The 5844-nt window shown below is 45.0% G+C and overlaps 1 pseudogene across 1 annotated transcript; it reads right to left on the reverse strand.

Annotated features, from left to right (window-relative positions):
- Nucleotides 1-458: 458 nt before the first annotated feature.
- LOC307064144 (lysozyme g-like protein 2) lies at nucleotides 459-5538 on the reverse strand (annotated as a pseudogene). Its single transcript has 5 exons — nucleotides 5527-5538; nucleotides 4919-5075; nucleotides 2965-3161; nucleotides 1941-2080; nucleotides 459-577 (listed from the first exon to the last, which is right to left on the reverse strand). The product of its transcript is annotated as a lysozyme g-like protein 2 (transcript).
- Between the last annotated feature and the right edge of the window lie 306 nt (nucleotides 5539-5844).

Here is a 5844-nt window from a genome sequence, read left to right on the forward strand (position 1 = left end):
TAGGAGTTCCCTGGAAGTCCAATGGTTAAGGCTCCACGCTTCCACTGCAGGGGGGTATGGGTTTGATCCCTGGTTGGGGAACTAAGATCCCACATGCCGTGTGGTATAACCAAGAAAAAAAAAAAGTAAAGAAAAGAAATCATGGACTAAAATGAGGCCTTGCTGCAATCTGTAGACTTACTCTTAAGAATATGCTAAGAATATGTCACTTACTATGATATTTACATTTACTGCACAATAATTATGCATATGTTTATGCATATTTCATGGGAACCATAATGTGAACTGGGTGGATTTTCCTTTTTTATGCTTATTTGCATGAAGAAAAGTGAGAAATGAATTTTCTGTCATAAGTGCAACCATTCCTTTGCCAGTGTTGGGTACAACACAACCATATCAAACCCTCAAAGAAGGGCCATCTGAGCACCTGCCAACCTGGCCCACCCACAGAGCTTTGCCTAGAAGCCGTGTCTCTTATAGAATTTAGCTCGAGTTATAATATCACTGATGAAGTCACTGTCTATGTCCACGGGGGTGCCAATGGCTTCAGTTCCTGACTTGAAGGCTGAGAGACCACCTGAAATGAAACCAGAGGTTCAGATTAAAAGATTAACTTTCAGCAGAAATAAGCTATGAGCATTCCCGGGATGTCAGCCCTCCAGGGAAATCTTCCAAAGCAGACAGTCCCAGCTCCTCTTTCCCCCTTTCCTCTCCTCCTGAAAGGATCCATTTCCTCAAGAATCACTGAAAAAATTCCAGATTGGTTTCCTTCTCTTTCTCTTTTTCTGAAGACTTTTGTTTTTCTTGCTGCAAAAGTCAGATTTGTTTCTTATTTAGTGCAGGCCTGGCAAAACTAGATCCCCAGTAAACCTTCAGTCTAAAACTGCTTGTAACATTCTCTCAGTCATTCAAGAACTCACTCATTTATTCATTCATTCATTCATTCAATAAAATTTTTTAAGCACCTACTATGGACCAGGATGTGTGCCACACTGAGTGCACGGTGCACAATGATGCTCAAGACATACTCATTCCTTTGTAGGTGTATGTGTGCAATATGCATGTTTGTTCATACGTGTATTATCCCCTAGAAGGTTAATCTTCAGTAGTTACTCATGTGTTTACCATAATTGTGCTCTGCTCGGATGTCTAGAGATAAAGACCCCTGGTCCTGATCCCTGCCTTCAAGGACTTTGAAATAGAAAATAGAAACTGTTTATTTGAAATTAAGGCCATAAAATGTAAAACTGTTTATTTGAAATTAAGGCCATAAAAGGAGAGAGGTATATACATACCATGGGCCTATAGGAGGCAGACTTAATAAGAATTGGTATGGCTGGATGTGAAGGGAGAAGGAACCAGAGAACCTAAGAAAAAAATGTTTTTTCTGGCTGGGATGACTGGGTATATTATAGTGCCTTTCACAGAGATAGAAAATACAGAAGAAAAAGCAAATTTATAGTGGGAGGCTATTGAGTTAGTTCAGTCTGGGAGATGCTGAACCTGAGGGGGTCTGTGATCAGCCGAGCAGGGATTTCCGCCTGGACACATCATGGTACCTAAAGCCCTGGTGTCACTGAGGATGCTCAGAGAGTGAAAACTTGTTCAAAAAATTCAGAAAGTGGGTAACAGCTTCTTGCACCAGGGGGAAAATAACCCATCAGAGGAAGGCAAACATATTCTTTGAAACAATCGCACTAACTCTCAAGGTATCACTCAATGGCTCAATAACCAATGAGATGTAATAAGAACACCCAACGTCTGGCAGAAGGGGAATGGAAATTGGGAATGAAGAACACTCTAAGGAACTCAGTGCTTCAGAGAACACTAGGGGTCCTCCCAGGCCCACTGCTGACCCTATGGACACAGGCCCAGGGAGGCCCAAGGTACACCCGGCCTTCTGGGCTCTCACTGCTCTTCTAAACAAAGCACTGGTCTACCTTTAAGGTATTGAGCCACACTCCACGTGGGGAATTTTTTCTGGATTGCCTTAATTCTGTCTGTGAGAATCCCAACAGCCTGCAAAAGGTGTTCTTTGCTGTCCCAGGTACCAACAGGTTGATGGATTTTTTTTATCAAGCTAGAAAATTCAGATAAGAATGTCAACATCTGGATGGAGCAACACATTTTTCTGCTGTCCTGATTTCTCCTCTTTATGTTCAAGGTCAGAGACACTGGCCTTATCCCTTTTCTTTATTCCCACAGAATCAATTCTAAAAGTCCTTTCACAGAAAAGAGAATCAGAGAAACACAGTAAGATTTGGGAGAAGTGTATGTGGCATAGTTTTAGTTAAGCACTCAAATATAGAAAAAAAAAGAAAAAGTTGTTTCAAAACAAATAATGAGCACCCAAAGTCTAGATATTTGCAGTCAAAAATAACTGGAAGGCTAGAAGTCTGGGTTTCTCAGACAATTTAAAATAAAGCCTGGGGGAGTTCCCTGGCGGTCCAGTGGTTGGGACTCAGTGCTTTCACTGCCGGGGCCTGGGTTCAATCCCTAGTGGGGGAACTAAGATCCCTCAAGCCGTGTGGAATGGAATAGAATAGAATAGGGGAAAACCTGGAAGCAAATATCCTGATAATTTGGGTCCCCTTCCTCCAATTTGCCTAAAGGACAAGTTGGTTCAAGTAGGGTTTCATTATAATGTTTTGATCTACATGGATGAAATTTACTATTGCATGAACCTCAAAGGGATACCTGTAATAGTACCCTTTATAAAATTTTCTCAATTTAAGTACATTGCATAATATTAATTACAAATTGTAATTACAAAACTCATAAGATACTTTAAAAAAAGGATATCCAATAACTGGTATATCTTGACACGTTTACAGAAATCCCAGTGGCAATTATGCAAATACCAGTGTTTTGAAGCCTAGGATAAATGCAGATAGATTTCCAGTTTGGGGTAGCTTCTGTGAGGAAGCATGAAGTGGGGCTGATGGAAAGTTTCTAGCTGAGTACCTGCATCAAGCCAAATTTAAGTCCTTTGTGGTCCCAGGCGTCTTGCCGGACGGTTCCGCCATGGCTTTCTCTGGAACTGATGGCTGCAATGAGAGCAGGGTCCATGCAGTGCCTCAGCCCAACTTCTTTGATTAGAATTTGGTAAGACTTGAAGACCTTCAAATCCATCTCAGCAAACATTTCAGAACCACGGATGCCTACACCAATAGAAAATAAACTGTTTCCTCCACTCCAGAGGAGACCCCTTTTTCAAAGTTTAATAAGTTAGCCACAGGTCCTGACTGTGGCCCACAGGCTTGGGACAACCATTTTAGGACATTTTTTGATCTCTGATTGCATAAACCCAGAAAGGTCCTCAGCCCCAGATGGATACCACTTCTGCTTTCTTTCTTGTTCTCTTTTCTGCCACATCTGGTGCATTGGGAAAAGTCTTGGACTAGAAGTCAGCCAACCTATGTTTGAGTTTGGTTCTGACACTACCTAGCCCTGGGCCCTTGGGAAGTCTCTCCTCCTTGCTGAGCCTCGGTTGTCTGATCTGTCAACTGGGAAGGTAGGATTAGATTGACCTTGTAGTTGCTTCCAGCTCTGACATGCTAATACTGAGACAACATGAAGAAGACTTCGGATCAGAATTACACAAGAGAGGACATACAGAGAGGGTTGCTTAAAATGCTCACGCTGTAACCTGAAGTAGACACAACAACAAACGAGAAAACATAGCCAGAATTTGATACTTTATTTAAGCAATCATTCCAATATGTAGAAATAAACACATCTCGACCAGGTTTGGAAAGGATGAAGGGAAAATGAAAAGAAGCAGATTGATAGGGGAGTCAGGGTTCTGTTTTTCTCTCTCTCTCTCTTTTTTTTTTTTTTTTTTCCGATACGCGGGCCTCTCACTGTTGTGGCCTCTCCCACCGCGGAGCACAGGCTCCGGACACGCAGGCCCAGCAGCCATGGCTCACGGGCCCAGCCGCTCCACGGCATGTGGGATCCTCCTGGACCGGGGCATGAACCCGTGTCCCCTGCATCGGCAGGCGGACTCTCAAACACTGCGCCACCAGGGAAGCCCCAGAAGCACGAACTCTTAAAGCAAACACAGAAGGAAGGAGGCAGCTTGGTGTGACTCATGCTGAGACAGGAGTTCAAGAAGAGAGAGAAAATACACTCCAGGGACCTGGTCAGTGGTCTAGGACTGAGAAGCCCAAGTTTTGGTCTGAAATCCCTTGTGGCCCTCCCTAGACCTGAGATTATGATTCTCCTCCTTTGCGCTTGCGTCCACATCCCCTGAGGAGTGTCCTTTGTGCTCCTCAGCTGGGCTCTCAGGGGCTGCTCTGGCCCACCCTGGAAAACTCCATGGGCACAGACACCATCAGCCCCATCATAAGCATCCCAGAGTGACCCAATAAAATGTACCTGTCCATCAGCTACCATGTGACAGAATAGGAGAGAAAAGTTCTCCCAACTCTTCAAGGAGTCCTTGGAGAGTTTCTCTGGCAGGTTTCCTCATGCCTGGCCACCATTCTGCCCTAAAGTGACACCCAGAATCATGTGAGCTTAAACTTTTATGAAATAACGAGAAATGGCAAAATGAAGACCAGTACTAATTTACCTGGCTAGCCCACTTTCCTGGTTTCACAAGCACTCTCATCCACCTTACATCAAACAAAGCTGTCAACACTGTAAAGTAAGTGCTATTCTCACCCTTCCAGTGGATGCTCAGGAGACCTGAGTGACTTGTTGAAGCCCCAGAGCTAACACTCAGACAAGCTCTGTGGACCCCACTTCCAGTGCTCTCTCCATCACTCCGCTGCGTGGGGCTGTGGGAAGTAGTGGGAACCTAAAGGATATGCTGAGAGGATCAAAACTGTGGGGAAGGACAGGAAGGCTTGGGGTGGCATCTCAAGGGAAGGGACAAAATCCTGTGGAAGCCACGCTTGCCAAAAGGAGTCACCTTCTGAGAGAAAGAGGAAGAAGAGGAGGAGGGCGAGGTGGACAGTGAGATGATCAATACCACAGTATTTCAGGCCTTCCAATCCCGCAAGAAGCCCCAGGGGTGTAGAGGGTCTGGAGGTCTCCATAGCGTCCCCAACTGCTGCTTTCAGATGAGCCTACAAATGGAGAAAATGTCAGCCTAAGACATTGAACTAGTAATTCTGATCCTGCTTCTATCCATCATGAAGTGATGTTAATAAAAATAACTGGGGCTTCCCTGGTGGCGCAGTGGTTGAGAGTCCGCCTGCCAATGCAGGTGATACGGGTTCGTGCCCCAGTCCGGGAAGATCCCACATGCTGCAGAGTGGCTGGGCCTGTGAGCCATGGCCACTGAGCCTGCGCGTCCGGAGGCTGCACGTCCAGAGCCTGCACGTCCAGAGCCTGTGCTCCGCAATGGGAAAGGCCGCAACAGTGAGAGGCCCATGTACCGCAAAAAAATATAATAATAATAATAATAATAATAATAACTGTACTAAAATCAATGACAACAGGAACTCAATTTGCCATGGAAACACTTTTGAAATTTACAGTATGGCAACTAAGTGATCACAGATACTAACTTCTTACCTCCTCTTCCATGGACTCGAGAACAGTTGGAGCAGTTATACTACTTGCAAAGCTCTGGGGCTGAACAGTGCTGTTGGGTGGGTGTCTTAGAATCAAAGCAGAGATTCTGTGTTCCCTGTAAACTAGTCCTCATCTTGTGTCTTAGGTGAGCTCGGCACTTCTCCCTCAAATACTCCTAACTCATTGGTCTGGTGAGATACTTGTGTTTGCCCTGGAGAGACATGTAGTATGAAGCCTGGTCCTCCCTGGGACCTCAACCCAGACCCAAAGTAAAGGCACAGCTGGTAAACTGGGACTTGGAGTTGGCTTCCCCTGCTC

The sequence above is a fragment of the Hyperoodon ampullatus genome, assembly GCF_949752795.1.
Source record: "Hyperoodon ampullatus genome assembly, chromosome: 15".
Classification (NCBI taxonomy): domain Eukaryota; kingdom Metazoa; phylum Chordata; class Mammalia; order Artiodactyla; family Ziphiidae; genus Hyperoodon; species Hyperoodon ampullatus.